Raw genomic sequence first — 20876 nt, 5'->3', positions numbered from 1 at the left:
GTCAACTCTGGGCCTAATCATTTTTCGAGCCTCCTTCCATAGAGGACCATGTTGGATATGGCGTAGTGCTGGGCTCTTGCACAACAGGATCACCATACATGTTTGCTCTGAACCACATGTAATTTAGGGGTTTGCAAACTGCCACAATTTGCATGCCCTGTTAGTTTCAGACTGCAATCTGCTGGATAGTAACATTCCCTTTAAGACAATTGAACTTTAGACAAACTGAGAAAAATGCAGCTTTAATCATTTTTGGGGAGAACATTTCTCAGCATCAACATGACGTCCTGCATTGTTATCAGCACACTGTTTTTTTCTGGCATGCATTTGGCATCATTTGGCTATTCCACCTATAAGCACACAAGCTACTGGGTGCAGCAAACTGGACAAAGAGAATGGCAGCAGCATAAATATTTGGAAGAGTTTCCAAGGGCACTGTGGGTATTCCTCTCCTGCCACCTGTCTGCTGGTGAGCTGTCTGCATTACAGTGCTGAGAACAGTTGCTGATTACATCAGGATGACCTTGTACTGTCTGAATAAGTGAGACATCATGCAGATGAGCAAATTCCATGTGGAGTGAGAGACTCAAAGCGTCCGTGCGTATTATTGTTAAAAGACAAAAAAAGAAATGCACCATTATTCAATAAATAGCCATCTTCCCTGTACAAATATCTGTTTTTGTATGCATCTCAGCCAGTAACAGGTCTGAACCCTGTCCCTTCCTAGATTTCCCTTTGTTGTTCTAGTTAAAATGTTTCTACATCTGTAGGCTGCTGCCAACAAAGCAGTTGGGAACAGAAGGTAATCTTTCTGTTTTCGTTCCAGCCACCTTGCCCTGAATGAGTGTAATCGGCTGAGAAACAAGAGTGAAAAGCTTTCGCTCCCCCTTCTAACTCTGCTGGGGCTTGGCTTTTTTTTGGAGGGGGGTACCTACTGAGCAGTACTTTGTGTTTTATTTCATTGTGGATTATTCAGAAGGCTTCAATAGTGGCAGGTCTACAGGCCCGCAGATCAAGACACGCTCTTGAGGAAAAGGAACTCCATGTGAGTACGACGTGACTGGTAAACAATAGATTAATACCTCTTAATTTAGTCTTTAAAAAGTGCTTTACCTCCTGTGGCCTTTGGAAACTGCATCTATCATTAAAGAAAGAATAAAGACTTTTCTTTTCTTCTCATCCTTCAATATCCCACTCCATAACCTGTGATTATTGATTCTAACCCCTGTGTACATTTCATAGGTGTTAGCCGCGGCCACTTGAAAGAGATTTATTAATAATGTTATTTGAAAAGTACCATTGTTCAACTAGCATTAGATGTGACATATTTCCTGCTTGTTGTGACAAAACATTTCTTCCCTTGTTACAGAGAAGTAAAATCAATTCATTGCAACGATATTTTGCTAACTTACAATTTTAATTGACATATCCAATTTATAAAATTCTCTCCGTCCGGCCTGACAAGTCTCACGGTGGTTTTCCCTGTCGGTGGGTGATTGCAGTTCTGCGCACACACATCCTGAGATAGGCGAATGAAACGGCTCTCCCAAATAAATACAGTGCGTGTTCTATTTGTACAGTTCCCTCCGTTTTATGTATTTTCTAGCTGCATAGTTTTAACCCCATGTTGGTGTAAGATTAGTCATAATAGCTATTATAAAATGATCATGTACTGTAAGTAAGACTTGATATTTGTTTCCGTGGAGTACAGTATGTTTGCAAAGGAACTAAGGACATTTATGTATTTTTAAATAGACATATTTCATATTACTAGACAATTTTCCATAGATTTTTGTTTTTGTTTTTCCTTCTATTGATATGACCACAACATGGCTTTATTTTAAAATTACCTGATAATGTTTAATGTAAACTTTTTCCTACAAATATTGGGGCTAATCTGAGTCAGCAGCATCCGTGTCTGTGTCTTTTGCAACTTTATGCAAATGCTGCTTTACAGCCCTTCCCTGGTATACAGCTGTGCGTCTGTATGTGCAGGGACTGCGATGCCCAATTTGAGCATCTTCAAACACGTAAATACTGCTTGGTGCTTCTCTAAATGCAACTGAGTACCACTGCACCTGGGACACAGCACTCAGCTTGTCTTTCCTCTATATGCCCGCCCCCAGACTCAAGTGAAATTAGCCAATGGGAGCACCTGCAACACTTCCATAAGACAGACCATCATCATGCATCTGAAGAGCCACTGCCCCGGAATGCCCAGCACATTACTGATACATTATATACCTCGTGCGTCTCACTAGCTGAGCTGAGTGTCCAACTCAGAATCAGGCCAATTGATAGACTTTGAGGCTGTTGATAAAAATAAAATAAAGAGACTCACACAATTAACAAAAAGAGTGGTCAGTGCTAGTGGAGGGCTTTTCATTATGAGAACAATTGTCACACACGGGAACAGCTGAAGCTCAACAGCCATAGAAAAAAAACAGGATTAGTGTGTGCAAACTGTATTTTACATATTTCCACAACAGAAATTGAAAGGGAAGCATCGAACAGTGAGATAAGCTGGGGCAAAGGGAGTGAGTTAGCATTGGGGGCATGATACATCATAACGTAGGCTATTCTAACAAATTCAAGTTTTACATCTCTGAGAGAAGTTTCACATGATCTCAGATTTTGACACCAGACCATTCCTCTGATTTTATGGAAGTTCCTTAGGCTTCTGTGCAAAACATCGTATCAGAATCAGAAGCACCTAAAAGTCCCAGCATTCCATGCATAGATATGGTAATATTGACCCAATCAGGGAACAAAAGATGATGGGTTCCTCAGAAAGAGACAGCTGTTGTGATCACAGATTTGGGACAGAGTGTGTCACTGAAAATAATGGGGTTTTCCAGAGGTTTAGTGCATTACATACAGTATTGTTCCCCATATATATTAAAACAGTCCGCAACAGATATTGGAGATACTGTATCTGCTGCAGATTGCAACCATAGCAGTCCCAATAGATTTCTATGAGGCTGTGATGCACCCATATGCAACAAGCCCTGGAAACTGTATCTTTCAGGAGCTTGTGCCCAATAGGCAATGCCATCTGTAGTTGAAGTTGCCTATAGAAGGCTATGGACTCCTTTATGCAATAAGTTCCCGGAGAAGGATCCAAAGGATAGCTCTCATTGCCCTGTGGCATGCACACACACATTACCATAACAAGGCTGGTCAGCACTGAGACAGCATTCCATCTGTGCTGAAAACACTGAGGCTCTTCTGGATACCCCTGTGGTGGGGTGTGTGGGCACAATGACAGTTTTTATTATTATTATTATTATTATTATTATTATTATTACTAGAATGTTGGATTCAGCAAATGCTGGGTTGACAGGTCTCTCCTTTTCATCCCTACACTTGCATCAGACATGACTCGCTTCTCTCTTTCTGTTTGCTGTTGGAAAGCACATGTCAGTCTCAGCACATGACATTTTTCATTATTATACAGAATCAGTGTCGGACTGGGGCATGAAGGGCCCACCGGGGGGATGCAGTTATAATGGACCATATTTAGGGGTGTGGCCAGCCTACAAAGGGGGTGTGGCCAGCCTCCACAGTTTAGTGCAGTGTAATGCAACATATCTACCACGTATAATAAAGGTGCACAGTCTTTAACCTGATCCCTAGAGGAAGGAGTGGGCCCTCAGGCAGTGGGGCCTACCGGTGGTTTCCCTGGTACCCCTGTGGGCCAGTCCGACCCTGTACAGAATATTATTATTTATTTTGCATAGGACATTGAATTTAGGGATTGTTATACAACAAAAGGCAAAGCACACCTCCACCATGAATGGGACACAGTACATAATCCATAGGGGTTTGGTTGATAAGTGCATTCCTGCGTGCACTCTAATCAATGTAGTAAAACATTACATAAGTGAAACAACCCTCTCACTCTCATGATTTAAGCCACAATTCAGACTTTAAAAAAACATTTTTTTTTTTTTTAGGACAGAAAAATAAATATTTAATTGAATGGGGAGATGTAAAAGAGTAGGAGGTTGGAATATGATGTGACATTTGCAGTGCACCTCCTAAAGGTATCTCTGTGCCTTGTACTGTGGAGATGGAGCACGAGCCTTGATGTGCTTGGTCTGTTGTGATGCATTTAATAAATTACCTCCACTGAAAGCAAAACCCATTTTGATATTATTATTATTATTATCCTTTATTTATATGGCACCACAAGGGTTCCGCAGTGCCCAATTACAGAGTACATATGCACATAATCAAAACAGGAAAACAGTGACTTACAGTTGAAGACAATATAGGACAAGTACAGGGTAACTAAGCATAACTACACCAGTAAACAACATAGAGATAAGTTCCAGGTGGCCAAAAAACTGCTGGATCTGGGCAGTTGAGGATTATTAAAGTAAGAAAAGGATAAGCATATGAGGGAAGAGGGCCCTACTCATGAGAGCTTACATTCTAAGGGGAGGGGTAGACAGACAGGGGTGACACAGATGGGGTACATAGAGAACATGGAACAGAGGGTTAGCATGAGATTTGGCTGGGTTTGGTAAATAAATGGGTCTTAAGAGCCCGTTTGAAGTTTTGTAGAGAGGTGGAGAGTCTGAGGGGGAGAGGTAAAGAATTCCAGAGAAAGGGAGCAGCACGTGAAAAATCTTGGAGATAGGAGTGGGAGGAAGTAATCAGAAGACAGGAGAGTTGGCGTGCATTAGCAGAGCGAAGAGGACGGGTGGGAGAGTAAAGGGAGATAAGGTCAGAGATGTAAATGGGAGAGGAGTGGGTGAGTGCTTTGTAAGTGAGTGTGAGAAGTTTGAATTGGATTCTGAAAGGGAAGCCAGTGAAGGGCCTGTAGGAGAGGGGAGGTAGACGTAGTGCGTTTGGTGAGAAAGATAAGCCGGGCAGCAGCATTGAGGATAGATTGGAGTGGAGAGAGGTAATTGTCAGGGAGGACAGTTAGGAGGAGATTACAGTAGTCCAGTCTGGAAATAATCAGTGAGTGAATAATGATCTTAGTGGTATCCTGGGTGAGAAAAGGTCTGATCCTAGAAATGTTTTTGAGATGAAAATGACAGGTTTGTGAGAGGTGCTGAATGTGTGGTTTGAAGGAGAGGGAGGAGTCAAGGATTACGCCAAGACAGCATACTTGGGGCTAGGGGAGATAGTCGTGCCATCAATGGATAATGAGATTGTGGGAGGTGAGGCTGTGCGGGAGGGTGGGAAGATGATCAGCTCAGTCTTAGACATGTTGAGTTTAAGAAAGCGCTGGGACTATCAGGAAGAGATAGCAGAAAGACAGTTTGAGGTACGAGTGAGGAGAGCCATGGAGAGATCAGGGGAGGAGAGGTAGATTTGAGTGTCATCAGCATAGAGGTGGTATTGGAAGTTAAAAGAACTAATGAGTTCACCTAAAGAGGACGTATAGAGAGAGAAAAGGAAAGGACCAAGAACAGAGCCTTGGGGGTCACCAACAGTTAGTGGAAGTGGGGGGGGGGGCGGTAGCATCATGAGAGGAGACAGAGAAGGAATGAACAGAGAGGTAGGAGGACAGCCAGGAGAGGGCAGTATCACGCAGACCAAGAGAGTGAAGGATTTGTAGAAGGAGAGGGTGGTCCACAGTGTCAAAAGCAGCAGAGAGATAAAGAAGAATAAGCAGAGAGTAGTGGCCCTTAGATTTGGCTGCATGGAGATCATTGCAGACTTTTGTGAGGGCAGTTTCAGTGGAGTGGAGAGAACGGAAACCAGACTGGAATGGGTCAAGCAGTGAGTGAGAGGAAAGAAAGGCAGTGAGGCAATTATAGACAATACGCTCAAGAAGTTTGGAGGCAAAGGGGAGGAGAGAGAATGGTCGATAGTTGGAGAGACTGTTAGGATCAAGGGTAGGTTTTTTAAGAATAGGGGAGACAAGAGCATGCTTGAAGGCAGAGGGGACAGTGCCTGATGAGAGAGAGAGATTGAGAAGGTGGGCAAGATGGGAACAGGCAGAAGGAGAGAGGTAGCGGAGGAGGTGGGAGGGGATAGGGTCGAGCGGGGAGGTAGTGGGGGTGGAGGAACGGATGAGGGCCATGACTTCCTCGCCAGATACATGGGAGAAAGATGTCAGAGTTGGTAAGAGGGAAGGGGAGGAGTGGCAAGGGATGGGTGGTGGCTGGTTGCTGGTCTGGTGGGATGTGATATCCTGACGTATGGAGTCAATCTTGGATGTGAAATAAGTGGCAAAGTCAAGAGCAGACAATGAGGAAGGGAGAGGAGGTGGTGGTGGGCAGAGGAGGGAGTTAACAGTGGCAAAGAGGCGCCGGGCGTTGGAAGACTGGCTAGAGATGATGATTGTTTAGTGAGGTAAAGGGCAGCACTGAAGGATGAGAGCATGAATTTGAAATGGAGGAAGTCTACTTTAGAGCGTGATTTCCTCCACTGTCGCTCGGCAGTACATGAACATTTTTGTAGATATCTGGTGCATTTGGTGTGCCAGGGTTGTGGTGTTGATCTGCGAGGGTGAATAGTGGTTGGCAGAGCAACAGAGTCAAGGGCAGAAGTAAGAGATGCATTATATAGGGATGTGGCTTGTTCAGGGCATGTGAGAGAGAGAAGAGGAGAGAGAAGTGAGTCAAACAGGGAGGATAGGGATGAGGTGTCAATAGCCTCAATGTTATGCTTAGTGATGGTAGCCTTAGGAGGAAGAGATGGGGAAGCAGAGATAGATAAGTTGAAAGAGAGCAAGTGGTGGTCAGAGAGGGGAAAAGGGGAATTGGAGAAATCAGACATATCACAGCGGTAAGTGAAAACCAGATCCAGTGAGCTCCCATTCACATGGGAGGGTGAGGTGGTCCACTGGCAGAGATCAAGTGAAGAGGTGAGGTTAAGGAGTTTAGAGGCAGGTGATTTTGTGGGGTTATCGATAGGGATGTTGAAATCACCTAGAATAATGGAGGGAATATCAGAAGAGAGGAAGTGAGGCAGCCAGGAAGCAAAGTTGTCGAGGAATTTGGAGGAAATGATATCTAGATCTTATTATACAGCAAACTTGGTTTTATGTACTGTAGCTGCCACGACAAGCCTCATCTGAGCAGACATGGATTAGTAAACACAAACAAAATATTGCCACAAAGCGCCTAGGAAAACAGTACCCAATGGTTGTATAATTTAATAGTTGCTCTGCCACATGCGCTGCCACAGAACACTGTGTGTGTGTTCAAGGACGAGAAATGGGATAAGAAAAAGAGAGTGGCTGCGCAATGTGTAAGAGCATATATATGCTAATTAGGAGCTGACATGTAAGAATGTAGAAATGTTTTATTATATAGATAGCATTGATTAAGCACGTAAAAACAATATTATAGTGCAATATAGTACAATATAAAACAGAAACACCTTGAACTTAAAATTGTATGATGTCCTCCGGTTTTAATGAGGAAGCAGATCAAATTGAATGTCCATATGGGGATCCACAATCAGGTAAGCAGCTGAACAACAGATGTTAATAAACGGAGGCCGTAATAGAAAGTCTGAGTGTGGCAACAAACAAAACTGCTGTATGAATAAATACCTCTCCGTGGGCTGGTCCTGACCGAGCGTCCTCGGTCGTATGTTCCTGCAGTGCCCAACGCTGAAATTACCGGCGGTGGAGGAGGAAGCCGGGGCGAAGGCCGAGTTGTCACAGGCTATGGACAGCAGCTTGCTACCTGTGTGATAAGATGAAGTCAAGGTGTGCAAGTAGGCGGGATCCTGACGCGTTTCGTCACAGACCATGTGACTTTATATTATTATAAAGTCACATGATCTGTGACGAAACGCGTCAGGACCCCGCCTACTTGCACACCTTGACTTCATCTTATCACACAGGTAGCAAGCTGCTGTCCATAGCCTGTGACAACACTGCCTTCGCCCCGGCTTCCTCCTCCACCGCCGGTAATTTCCATCTGCTTGCTGAGTTTGTCACACTCGGATTCCCGTCCCGGCTTATCCACCTACTGTCGGTGATTTCCATCCTCTTGGTGAATTACAGAGAGACCTCGGCTCCGGTCACGGCTTTCCTAACTGCCGCCGGTGACCTCCGTCAGCACGCTGCTGATCAACTGCTTCCATCCATTAAGGGATAAACACACTCTCTCCTTCTGCTGCATTATTCAGCGTTGGGCACTGCAGGAACATACGACCGAGGACGCTCGGTCGGGACCAGCCCACGGAGAGGTATTTATTCATACAGCAGTTTTGTTTGTTGCCACACTCAGACTTCCTATTACGGCCTCCGTTTATTAACATCTGTTGTTCAGCTGCTTACCTAATTGTGGATCCGCATATGGACATTCAATTTGATCTGCTTCCTCATTAAAACCGGATGACATCATACAATTTTAAGTTCAAGGTGTTTCTGTTTTATATTTTACTATATTGCACTATAATATTGTTTTTACGTGCTTAATCAATGCTATCTATATAATAAAACATTTCTACATTCTTACATGTCAGCTCCTAATTAGCATATATATGCTCTTACACATTGCGCAGCCACTCTCTTTTTCTTATCCTATGGATTAGTAAACATAAAGCCCACAAATTAGATCTTAAACTCACTATTATTAACCACCCAGTTTTGCCACTACTTAAATTTAGGTCAAGACCTAACACTTTTTGTTAAGACTTCAGATATAATAATAATTATCGCAAAATACAACTACAACTTACTTCAACCAAACAGTGCTCTGACTTAAATATAGCCTTATAATAATAATAATAATAATAATAATAAGATTTTACTCACCGGTAAATCTATTTCTCGTAGTCCGTAGTGGATGCTGGGAACTCCGAAAGGACCAGGGGGAATAGCGGCTCCGCAGGAGTCTGGGCACAACTAAAAGAAAGCTTTTAGACTACCTGGTGTGCACTGGCTCCTCCCACTATGACCCTCCTCCAAGCCTCAGTTAGGATACTGTGCCCGGAAGAGCTGACACAATAAGGAAGGATTTTGAATCCCGGGTAAGACTCATACCAGCCATACCAATCACACCGTACAACACGTGATACCATATCCAGTTAACAGTATGAAACAAAACTGAGCCTCTCAACAGATGGCTCATAACAATAACCCGTTATTAAACAATAACTATGGCCCTCATTCCGAGTTGTTCGCTCGCAAGGCGAATGTAGCAGAGTTACACACGCTAAGCCGCCGCCTACTGGGAGTGAATGTTAGCTTCTTAAAATTGCGACCGACGTACGCGCAATATTGCGATTACAAACGAGTTAGCAGTTTCAGAGTAGCTCCAGACTTACTCTGCCTGTGCGATCATTTCAGTGCTTGTCGTTCCTGGTTGACGTCACAAACACACCCAGCGTTCGCCCAGGCACTCCCACCGTTTCCCCGGCCACTCCTGCGTTTTTTCCGGAAACGGTAGCGTTTTCAGCCACACGCCCCTGAAACGCCGTGTATCCGCCCAGTAACACCCATTTCCTGTCAATCACATTACGATCGCCGGAGCGAAGAAAAAGCCGTGAGTAAAAATACTTTCTTCATAGTAAAGTTACTTGGCGCAGTCGCAGTGCGAACATTGCGCATGCGTACTAAGCGGATTTTCACTGCGATGCGATGAAAAATACCGAGCGAACAACTCGGAATGAGGGCCAATGTACAATTATTGCAGACAATCCACACTAGGGACGGGCGCCCAGCATCCACTACGGACTACGAGAAATAGATTTACCGGTGAGTAAAATCTTATTTTCTCTAACGTCCTAGTGGATGCTGGGAACTCCGAAAGGACCATGGGGATTATACCAAAGCTCCCAAACGGGCGGGAGAGTGCGGATGACTCTGCAGCACCGAATGAGAGAACTCAAGGTCCTCCTCAGCCAGGGTATCAAATTTGTAGAATTTTGCAAACGTGTTTGCCCCTGACCAAGTAGCAGCTCGGTAAAGTTGTAAAGCAGAGACCCCTCGGGCAGCCGCCCAAGATGAGCCCACCTTCCTTGTAGAATGGGCTTTAACTGATTTAGGATGCGGCAGTCCAACCGCAGAATGCGCCAGCTGAATTGTGCTACAAATTCAGCGAGCAATAGTCTGCTTAGAAGCAGGAGCACCCAGTTTGTTGGGTGCATACAGGATAAATAGCGAGTCAGTTTTCCTGACTCCAGCCGTCCTGGAAACATAAATTTTCAAGGCCCTGACTACGTCCAGCAACTTGGAATCCTCCACGTCACTAGTAGCCGCAGGCACTACAATAGGTTGGTTCAAGTGAAAAGCTGATACCACCTTAGGGAGAAATTGGGGACGAGTCCTCAATTCTGCCCTATCCATATGAAAAATCAGATAAAGGCTTTTGCATGACAAAGCCGCCAATTCTGAAACACGCCTAGCCGAAGCCAAGGCCAATAACATGACCACTTTCCACGTGAGATATTTAAGATCCACGGTCTTCAGTGGTTCAAACCAATGTGATTTTAGGAAATTCAACACCACGTTGAGATCCCAGGGTGCCACTGGAGGCACAAAAGGGGGCTGAATATGCAGCACTCCTTTTACAAATGTCTGAACTTCAGGTAGTGAAGCTAGTTCTTTTTGGAAGAAAATCGACAGAGCCGATATCTGCACCTTAATGGAGCCTAATTTTAGGCCCATAGACACTCCTGCCTGTAGGAAGTGCAGAAATCGACCCAGCTGAAATTCCTCTGTTGGGGCCTTATTGGCCTCACACCAAGCAACATATTTCCGCCATATGCGGTGATAATGTTTTACAGTTACATCTTTCCTGGCTTTAATCAGCGTAGGAATGACATCCTCCGGAATGCCCTTTTCCTTTAGGATCCGGTGTTCAACCGCCATGCCGTCAAACGCAGCCGCGGTAAGTCTTGGAACAGACAGGGCCCCTGCTGCAGCAGGTCCTGTCTGAGCGGCAGAGGCCATGGGTCCTCTGAGATCATCTCTTGAAGTTCCGGGTACCACGCTCTTCTTGGCCAATCCGGAACCACGAGTATTGTCCTTACTCCTCGTTTTCTTAGTATTCTCAGTACCTTTGGTATGAGAGGCAGAGGAGGGAACACATAAACCGACTGGTACACCCACGGTGTCACTAGAGCGTCCACCGCTATCGCCTGAGGGTCTTGACCTGGCGCAATATCTCTCTAGTTTTTTGTTTAGGCGGGACGCCATCATGTCCACCTGTGGCCGTTCCCAACGATTTACAATCAGTGTGAAGACTTCTGGATGAAGTCCCCACTCTCCCGGGTGGAGATCGTGTCTGCTGAGGAAGTCTGCTTCCCAGTTGTCCACTCCCGGAATGAACACTGCTGACAGTGCTAACACGTGATTTTCCGCCCATCGGAGAATCCTTGTGGCTTCTGCCATCGCCGTCCTGCTTCGTGTGCCGCCCTGTCGGTTTACATGGGCGACTGCCGTGATGTTGTCTGATTGGATCAGTACCGGCTGATTTTGAAGCAGGGATTTTGCCTGACTTAGGGCATTGTAAATGGCCCTCAGTTCTAGAATATTTATGTGTAGGGAAGTCTCCTGATTCGACCATAGTCCTTGGAAGTTTCTTCCCTGTGTGACTGCCCCCCAGCCTCGAAGGCTGGCGTCCGTGGTCACCAGGACCCAGTCCTGTATGCCGAATCTGCGGCCCTCTAGAAGATGAGCACTCTGCAGCCACCACAGTAGAGACACCCTGGTTCTTGGAGACAGGGTTATTAGCCGATGCATCTGAAGATGCGATCCGGACCATTGGTCCAACAGGTCCCACTGAAAGATTCTGGCATGGAACCTGCCGAAAGGAATTGCTTCGTAAGAAGCCACCATCTTTCCCAGGACTCGCGTGCAGTGATGCAGGAGGTTTCTGACTAAAGACGACAGCTCCATGGCTTTTTCCTCTGGGAGAAACACTTTTTTCTGGACTGTGTCCAGAATCATTCCCAGGAACAGTAGACGTGTCGTCGGTACCAGCTGTGACTTTGGAATATTTAGAATCCAACCGTGCTGGTGTAGCACCTCCTGAGATAGTGCTACTCCTACCAACAACTGCTCCTTGGATCTCGCCTTTATTAGGAGATCGTCCAAGTATGGGATAATTAAAACTCCCTTTTTTCGAAGGAGTATCATCATTTCCGCCATTACCTTGGTAAACACCCTCGGTGCCGTGGACAGACCAAACGGCAGCGTCTGGAATTGGTAATGGCAATTCTGTACCGCAAATCTGAGGTACTCCTGGTGAGGATGGTAAATGGGGACATGCAGGTAAGCATCCTTGATGTCCAGGGATACCATGTAATCCCCCTCGTCTAGACTTGCAATAACCGCCCTGAGCGATTCCATCTTGAACTTGAATTTTTTTATGTATGTGTTCAAGGATTTCAAATTTAAAATGGGTCTCACCGAACCGTCCGGTTTCGGTACCACAAACAGTGAGGAATAGTAACCCCGTCCTTGTTGAAGTAGGGGCACCTTGACTATCACGCGCTGGGAATACAGCTTGTGAATTGCCTCTAGCACAGCCTCCCTATCCGAGGGAGTTGCTGGCAAGGCTGATTTGAGGAAACGGCGGGGGGGAGACGCCTCGAATTCCAGCTTGTACCCCTGAGATACTACTTGAAAGATCCAGGGATCCACCTGTGAGCGAGCCCACTGATCGCTAAAATTTTTGAGGCGGCCCCCCACCGTACCTGGCTCCGCCTGTGGAGCCCCACCGTCATGCGGCGGACTTGGAAGAAGCGGGGGAGGACTTTTGCTCCTGGGAACTAGCTGTTTGTTGCAGCCTTTTTCCCCTACCTCTGCCTCTGGACAGAAAAGACCCGCCTTTTCCTCGCCTGTTTTTCTGGGTCCGAAAGGACTGTACCTGATAAAACTGCGCTTTTTTAGGCTGTGAGGGAACATGGGGTAAAAATGCTGACTTCCCAGCTGTCGCTGTGGAAACGAGGTCCGAGAGACCATCCCCGAATAACTACTCACCCTTATAAGGCAAAACTTCCATGTGCCTTTTGGAATCTGCATCCCCTGTCCACTGCCGGGTCCATAAGCCTCTCCTAGCAGAAATGGACAATGCACTTATTTTAGATGCCAGCCGGCAGATCTCCCTCTGTGCATCTCTCATGTATAATACTGAGTCTTTTATATGCTCTATGGTTAGCAGAATAGTGTCCCTGTCTAGGGTGTCAATATTTTCTGACAGGGAATCTGATCACGCAGCGGCAGCACTGCACATCCATGCTGACACAATAGCTGGTCTAAGTATAATGCCTGTGTGTGTATATATAGACTTCAGGATCGCCTCCTGTTTTCTATCCGCAGGCTCCTTCATGGCGGCCGTATCCGGAGACGGAAGTGCCACCTTTTTAGACAAACGTGTGAGCGCTTTATCCACCCTAGGTGGAGTTTCCCAACGTGCCCTATCCTCTGGCGGGAAAGGGAACGCCATTAGTAATTTTTTTGAGATTATCAATCTTTTATCAGAGAAAGCCCACGCTTCTTCACACACTTCATTTAATTCTTCAGATGGGGGAAAAACAAGAGATGTGCACCGGAAATTTTTCGGGTTTTGTGTTTTGGTTTTGGGTTCGGTTCCGTGGCCGTGTTTTGGGTTCGAACGCGTTTTGGCAAAACCTCACCGAATTTTTTTTGTCGGATTCGGGTGTGTTTTGGATTTGGGTGTTTTTTTCAAAAAACCCTAAAAAACAGCTTAAATCATAGAATTTGGGGGTCATTTTGATCCCAAAGTATTATTAACCTCAATAACCATAATTTCCACTCATTTTCAGTCTATTCTGAACACCTCACACCTCACAATATTATTTTTAGTCCTAAAATTTGCACCGAGGTCGCTGGATGACTAAGCTCAGCGACCCAAGTGGCCGACACAAACACCTGGCCCATCTAGGAGTGGCACTGCAGTGTCAGGCCGGATGGCCCTTCCAAAAAATACTCCCCAAACAGCACATGACGCAAAGAAGAAAAAAAAGAGGCGCAATGAGGTAGCTGTGTGACTAAGATAAGCGACCCTAGTGGCCGACACAAACACCTGGCCCATCTAGGAGTGTCACTGCAGTGTCACGCAGGATGGCCCTTCCAAAAAACACTCCCCAAACAGCACAGGACGCAAAGAAAAAAAGAGGCGCAATGAGGTAGCTGTGTGAGTAAGCTAAGCGACCCTAGTGGCCGACACAAACACCTGGCCCATCTAGGAGTGGCACTGCAGTGTCAGGCCGGATGGCCCTTCCAAAAAATACTCCCCAAACAGCACATGACGCAAAGAAGAAAAAAATGAGGCGCAATGAGGTAGCTGTGTGACTAAGATAAGTGACCCTAGTGGCCGACACAAACACCTGGCCCATCTAGGAGTGGCACTGCAGTGTCACGCAGGATGGCCCTTCCAAAAAACACTCCCCAAACAGCACATGACACAAATAAAAATGAAAGAAAAAAGAGGTGCAAGATGGAATTGTCCTTGGGCCCTCCCACCCACCCGTATGTTGTATAAACAGGACATGCACACTTTAACCAACCCATCATTTCAGTGACAGGGTCTGCCACACGACTGTGACTGAAATGACGGGTTGGTTTGGACCCCCACCAAAAAAGAAGCAATTAATATCTCCTTGCACAAACTGGCTCTACAGAGGCAAGATGTCCACCTCATCATCATCCTCCGATTCATCACCGTGTACATCCCCCTCCTCACAGATTATCAATTTGTCCCCACTGGAATCCACCATCACAGCTCCCTGTGTACTTTGTGGAGGCAATTGCTGCTGGTGAATGTCTCCTTGGAGGAATTGATTATAATTCATTTTAATGAACATCATCTTCTCCACATTTTCTGGAAGTAAACTCGTACGCCGATTGCTGACAAGGTGAGCGGCGGCACTAAACACTCTTTCGGAGTACACACTTGTGGGAGGGCAACTTAGGTAGAATAAAGCCAGTTTGTGCAAGGGCCTCCAAATTGCCTCTTTTTCCTGCCAGTATACGTACGGACTGTCTGACGTGCCTACTTGGATGCGGTCACTCATATAATCCTCCACCATTCTTTCAATGGTGAGAGAATCATATGCAGTGACAGTAGACGACATGTCCGTAATCGTTGTCAGGTCCTTCAGTCCGGACCAGATGTCAGCATCAGCAGTCGCTCCAGACTGCCCTGCATCACCGCCAGCGGGTGGGCTTGGAATTCTGAGACTTTTCCTCGCACCCCCAGTTGCGGGAGAATGTGAAGGAGGAGATGTTGACAGGACAGGTTGATTTCAACAGATTGACATCCTGTGAATCCTTGTTAAGCGAATTAAGGGCTCCATCCACAAGTCCCACATGCCTAGCGGAATCGCTCCAGACTGCCCTGCATCACCGCCAGCGGGTGGGCTCGGAATTCTGAGCCTTTTCCTCGCACCCCCAGTTGCGGGAGAATGTGAAGGAGGAGATGTTGACAGGTCGCGTTCCGCTTGACTTGACAATTTTCTCACCAGCAGGTCTTTCAACCCCAGCAGACTTGTGTCTGCCGGAAAGAGAGATCCAAGGTAGGTTTTAAATCTAGGATCGAGCACGGTGGCCAAAATGTAGTGCTCTGATTTCAACAGATTGACCACCCGTGAATCCTTATTAAGCGAATTAAGGGCTCCATCCACAAGTCCCACATGCCTAGCGGAATCGCTCCGTGTTAGCTCCTCCTTCAATGTCTCCAGCTTCTTCTGCAAAAGCCTGATGAGGGGAATGACCTGACTCAGGCTGGCAGTGTCTGAACTGACTTCACGTGTGGCAAGTTCAAAAGGTTGCAGAACCTTGCACAACGTTGAAATCATTCTCCACTGCGCTTGAGACAGGTGCATTCCACCTCCTATATCGTGGTCAGTTGTATAGGCTTGAATGGCCTTTTGCTGCTCCTCCAACCTCTGAAGCATATAGAGGGTTGAATTCCACCTCGTTACCACTTCTTGCTTCAGATGATGGCAGGGCAGGTTCAGGCGTTTTTGGTGTTGCTCCAGTCTTCTGCACGTGGTGCCTGTACGCTGAAAGTGTCCCGCAATTCTTCTGGCCACCGACAGCATCTCTTGCACGCCCCTCTCGTTTTTTAAATAATTCTGCACCACCAAATTCAAGGTATGTGCAAAACATGGGACGTGCTGGAATTTGCCCATATTTAATGCACACACAATATTGCTGGCGTTGTCCGATGCCACAAATCCACAGGAGAGTCCAATTGGGGTAAGCCATTCTGCGATGATCTTCCTCAGTTGCCGTAAGAGGTTTTTAGCTGTGTGCGTATTCTGGAAAGCGGTGATACAAAGTGTAGCCTGCCTAGGAAAGAGTTGGCGTTTGCGAGATGCTGCTACTGGTGCCGCCGCTGCTGTTCTTACGGAGGGAGTCAATACATCTACCCAGTGGGCTTTCACAGTCATATAGTCCTCAGTCTGCCCTGCTCCACTTGTCCACATGTCCGTGGTTAAGTGGACATTGGGTACAACTGCATTTTTTAGGACACTGGTGACTCTTTTTCTGAGGTCTGTGTACATTTTCGGTATCGCCTGCCTAGAGAAATGGAACCTAGATGGTATTTGGTACCGGGGACACAGTACCTCAATCAAGTCTATAGTTGGCTCTGCAGTAATGATGGATACCGGAACCACGTTTCTCACCGCCCAGGATGCCAAGGCCGTAGTTATCCGCTTTGCAGCAGGATGACTGCTGTGATATTTCATCTTCCTCGCAAAGGACTGTTGGACAGTCAATTGCTTGGTGGAAGTAGTAAAAGTGGTCTTACGACTTCCCCTCTGGGATGACCATCGACTCCCAGCAGCAACAACAGCAGCGCCAGCAGCAGTAGGCGTTACACTCAAGGATGCATCGGAGGAATCCCAGGCAGGAGAGTACTCGTCAGAATTGCCAGTGACATGGCCTGCAGGACTATTGGCATTCCTGGGGAAGGAGGAAATTGACACTGAGGGAGTTGGTGGGGTGGTTTGCGTGAGCTTGGTTACAAGAGGAAGGGATTTACTGGTCAGGGGACTGCTTCCGCTGTCGCCCAAAGTTTTTGAACTTGTCACTGACTTATGATGAATGCGCTGCAGGTGACGTATAAGGGAGGATGTTCCGAGGTGGTTAACGTCCTTACCCCTACTTATTACAGCTTGACAAAGGCAACACACGGCTTGATACCTGTTGTCCGCATTTCTGTTGAAATACTTCCACACCGAAGAGCTGATTTTTTTGGTATTTTCACCAGGCATGTCAATGGCCATATTCCTCCCACGGACAACAGGTGTCTCCCCGGTTGCCTGACTTAAACAAACCACCTCACCATCAGAATCCTCCTTGTCAATTTCCTCCCCAGCGCCAGCAACACCCATATCCTCCTCATCCTGGTATACTTCAACACTGACATCTTCAATCTGACTATCAGAAACTGGACTGCGGGTGCTCCTTCCAGCACTTGCAGGGGGCGTGCAAATGGTGGAAGGCGCATGCTCTTCACGTCCAGTGTTGGGAAGGTCAGGCATCGCAACCGACACAATTGGACTCTCCTTGTGGATTTGTGATTTCGAAGAACGCACAGTTCTTTGCTGTGCTTTTGCCAGCTTAAGTATTTTCATTTTTCTAGCGAGAGGCTGAGTGCTTCCATCCTCATGTGAAGCTGAACCACTAGCCATGAACATAGGCCAGGGCCTCAGCCGTTCCTTGCCACTCCGTGTGGTAAATGGCATATTGGCAAGTTTACGCTTCTCCTCCGACGATTTTATTTTAGATTTTTGAGTCCTTTTTTTACTGATATTTTGTGTTTTGGATTTTACATGCTCTGTACTATGACATTGGGCATCGGCCTTGGCAGACAACGTTGATGGAATTTCATCGTCTCGGCCATGACTAGTGGCAGCAGCTTCAGCACGAGGTGGAAGTGGATCTTGATCTTTCCCTATTTTTGGAACCTCAACATTTTTATTCTCCATATTTTAATAGGCACAACTAAAAGGCACCTCAGGTAAACAATGGAGATGGATGGATACTAGTATACTTATGGATGACGAGTGACTGACGACACAGAGGTAGCTACAGCCGTGGACTACCGTACTGCGTCTGCTAGTATAGAGATGATAATGATATAAAAAATATATATATATCACTACTGCAGGTATATATAATATAATGACGGACCTGCTGGACACTGTCAGCAGACTCCTAAACTACTAGTATGAAGAAGATAGAAAAAAAACCCCACCACAGGTAGGTATACAATTATGGACGAGCACTGACGACACAGAGGTAGCTACAGCCGTGGACTACCGTACTGCGTCTGCTAGTATAGAGATGATAATGATATAAAAAATATATATATATCACTACTGCAGGTATATACAATATAATGACGGACCTGCTGGACACTGTCAGCAGACTCCTAAACTACTAGTATGAAGAAGATAGAAAAAAAAACCCCACCACAGGTAGGTATACAATTATGGATGAGCACTGACGACACAGAGGTAGCCACAGCCGTGGACTACCGTACTGCATCTGCTAGTATAGAGATGATAATGATATAAAAAATATATATATATATCACTACTGCAGGTATATATAATATAATGACGGACCTGCTGGACACTGTCAGCAGACTCCTAAACTACTAGTATGAAGAAGACAGAAAAAAAAAACCCACCACAGGTAGGTATACAATTATGGACGAGCACTGACGACACAGAGGTAGCCACAGCCGTGGACTACCGTACTGCGTCTGCTAGTATAGAGATGATAATGATATAAAAAATATATATATATCACTACTGCAGGTATATATAATATAATGACGGACCTGCTGGACACTGTCAGCAGACTCCTAAATTACTAGTATGAAGAAGATAGAAAAAAAAACCCCACTACAGGTAGGTATACAATTATGGACGAGCACTGACGACACAGAGGTAGCCACAGCCGTGGACTACCGTACTGCGTCTGCTAGTATAGAGATGATAATGATATAAAAAATATATATATATCACTACTGCAGGTATATATAATATAATGACGGACCTGCTGGACACTGTCAGCAGACTCCTAAACTACTAGTATGAAGAAGATAGAAAATAAAACCCCACCACAGGTAGGTATACAATTATGGACGAGCACTGACGACACAGAGGTAGCCACAGCCGTGGACTACCGTACTGCGTCTGCTAATATAGAGATGATAATGATATAAAAAATATATATATATCACTACTGCAGGTATATATAATATAACGACGGACCTGCTGGACACTGTCAGCAGACTCCTAAACTACTAGTATGAAGAAGATAGAAAAAAAAACCACACCACAGGTAGGTATACAATTATGGACGAGCACTGACGACACAGAGGTAGCCACAGCCATGGACTACCGTACTGCGTCTGCTAATATAGAGATGATAATGATATAAAAAATATATATATATATATCACTACTGCAGGTATATATAATATAATGACGGACCTGCTGGACACTGTCAGCAGACTCCTAAACTACTAGTATGAAGATAGAAAATAAAACCCCACCACAGGTAGGTATACAATTATGGACGAGCACTGACGACACAGAGGTAGCCACAGCCGTGGACTACCGTACTGCGTCTGCTAGTATAGAGATGATAATGATATAAAAAATATATATATATCACTACTGCAGGTATATATAATATAATGACGGACCTGCTGGACACTGTCAGCAGACTCCTAAACTACTAGTATGAAGAAGATAGAAAAAAAAACCCCACCACAGGTAGGTATACAATTATGGACGAGCACTGACGACACAGAGGTAGCCACAGCCGTGGACTACCGTACTGCGTCTGCTAATATAGAGATGATAAAGATGATAGAGATGAACAAAAAAAATATAACACTACTGCAGGTAAATATTTATATAATATAATGAATGACGGACCTGCTGGACACTGTCAGCAGAATGCGTTTATAGAATAAAAAAAAAAAACACCACAGGAGTGTTTAACTTTTTCAGGCAGACAATATACTGGTGGTCACTGGTCAGTCACACTGGCAGCAAAAGTGTGCACTGTACTCCTGCTATAACTGCACCCCAGTTTCCCCCACAATTCAGCTGTGTGAGCAGTGAGCACTCAGCACAGTCAGATATACATAGATGATATTATCATGCAGCACACTGAGGCTGAGCACAGATATGGTATGTGACTGTGTATCGTTTTTTTTCAGGCAGAGAACGGATTATATTAAATAATAAAGTGGTCAGTCACTAGTAACTAACTATCAGCAAAACTCTGCACTCTGAGTACTCCTAATGCTCCCCAAAATTACTAAGTAATCAACTCAAGTGTCTCTATCTATTCTAACGGAGAGGACGCCAGCCACGTCCTCTCCCTATCAATCTCAATGCACGTGTGAAAATGGCGGCGACGCGCGGCTTCTTATATAGAATCCGAGTCTCGCGATAGAATACGAGCCTCGCGAGAATCCGACAGCGGGATGATGACGTTCGGGCGCGCTCGGGTTAGCCGAGCAAGGCGGGAAGATCCGAGTCTGCCTCGGACCCGTGTAAAAAGGCTGAAGTTCGGGGGGGTTCGGATTCCGAGGAACCGAACCCGCTCATCTCTAGGAAAAACTACGGGTAGTTTTTTCTCCCCAAACATAATACCCTTTTTTGTGGTACCTGGGTTTAAATCTGAAATGTGTAACACCTCTTTCATTGCCTCAATCATGCAGCGAATGGCCTTAGTGGACATTAGATTAGACTCATCGTCGTCGACACTGGTATCAGTATGGAAAAAAAAGGGAGAGGACAAGCGCCTAATAGTGCAGTATCTTCATACCAATCTTGGTTATTTACGATAAAATGTCTATAGGTAATCTGCGTACCGGAAATTTGATTTTTAGCAGGCACATCAAAATTATAGCGGCTGATTCCTCCAATTAGTTATCTGCACC

The 20876-nt window shown here is 45.7% G+C and overlaps 1 long non-coding RNA gene across 1 annotated transcript in view; it reads left to right on the top strand.

Moving 5' to 3' along the window:
* Positions 1–789: 789 nt before the first annotated feature.
* LOC134935138 (uncharacterized) overlaps positions 790–20876 on the top strand; it is a 202398-nt gene continuing 182311 nt past the window's right edge. The window contains exon 1 of the long non-coding RNA XR_010179926.1: positions 790–1045. This is a non-coding gene — a long non-coding RNA (uncharacterized LOC134935138). The remainder of the gene's footprint in view (positions 1046–20876) is intronic.

Source organism: Pseudophryne corroboree, chromosome 6 (assembly GCF_028390025.1).
Source record: "Pseudophryne corroboree isolate aPseCor3 chromosome 6, aPseCor3.hap2, whole genome shotgun sequence".
Classification (NCBI taxonomy): domain Eukaryota; kingdom Metazoa; phylum Chordata; class Amphibia; order Anura; family Myobatrachidae; genus Pseudophryne; species Pseudophryne corroboree.
Note: the sequence above shows the minus strand (reverse complement) of the source record. Positions and strands in the feature narration are given on the sequence as shown.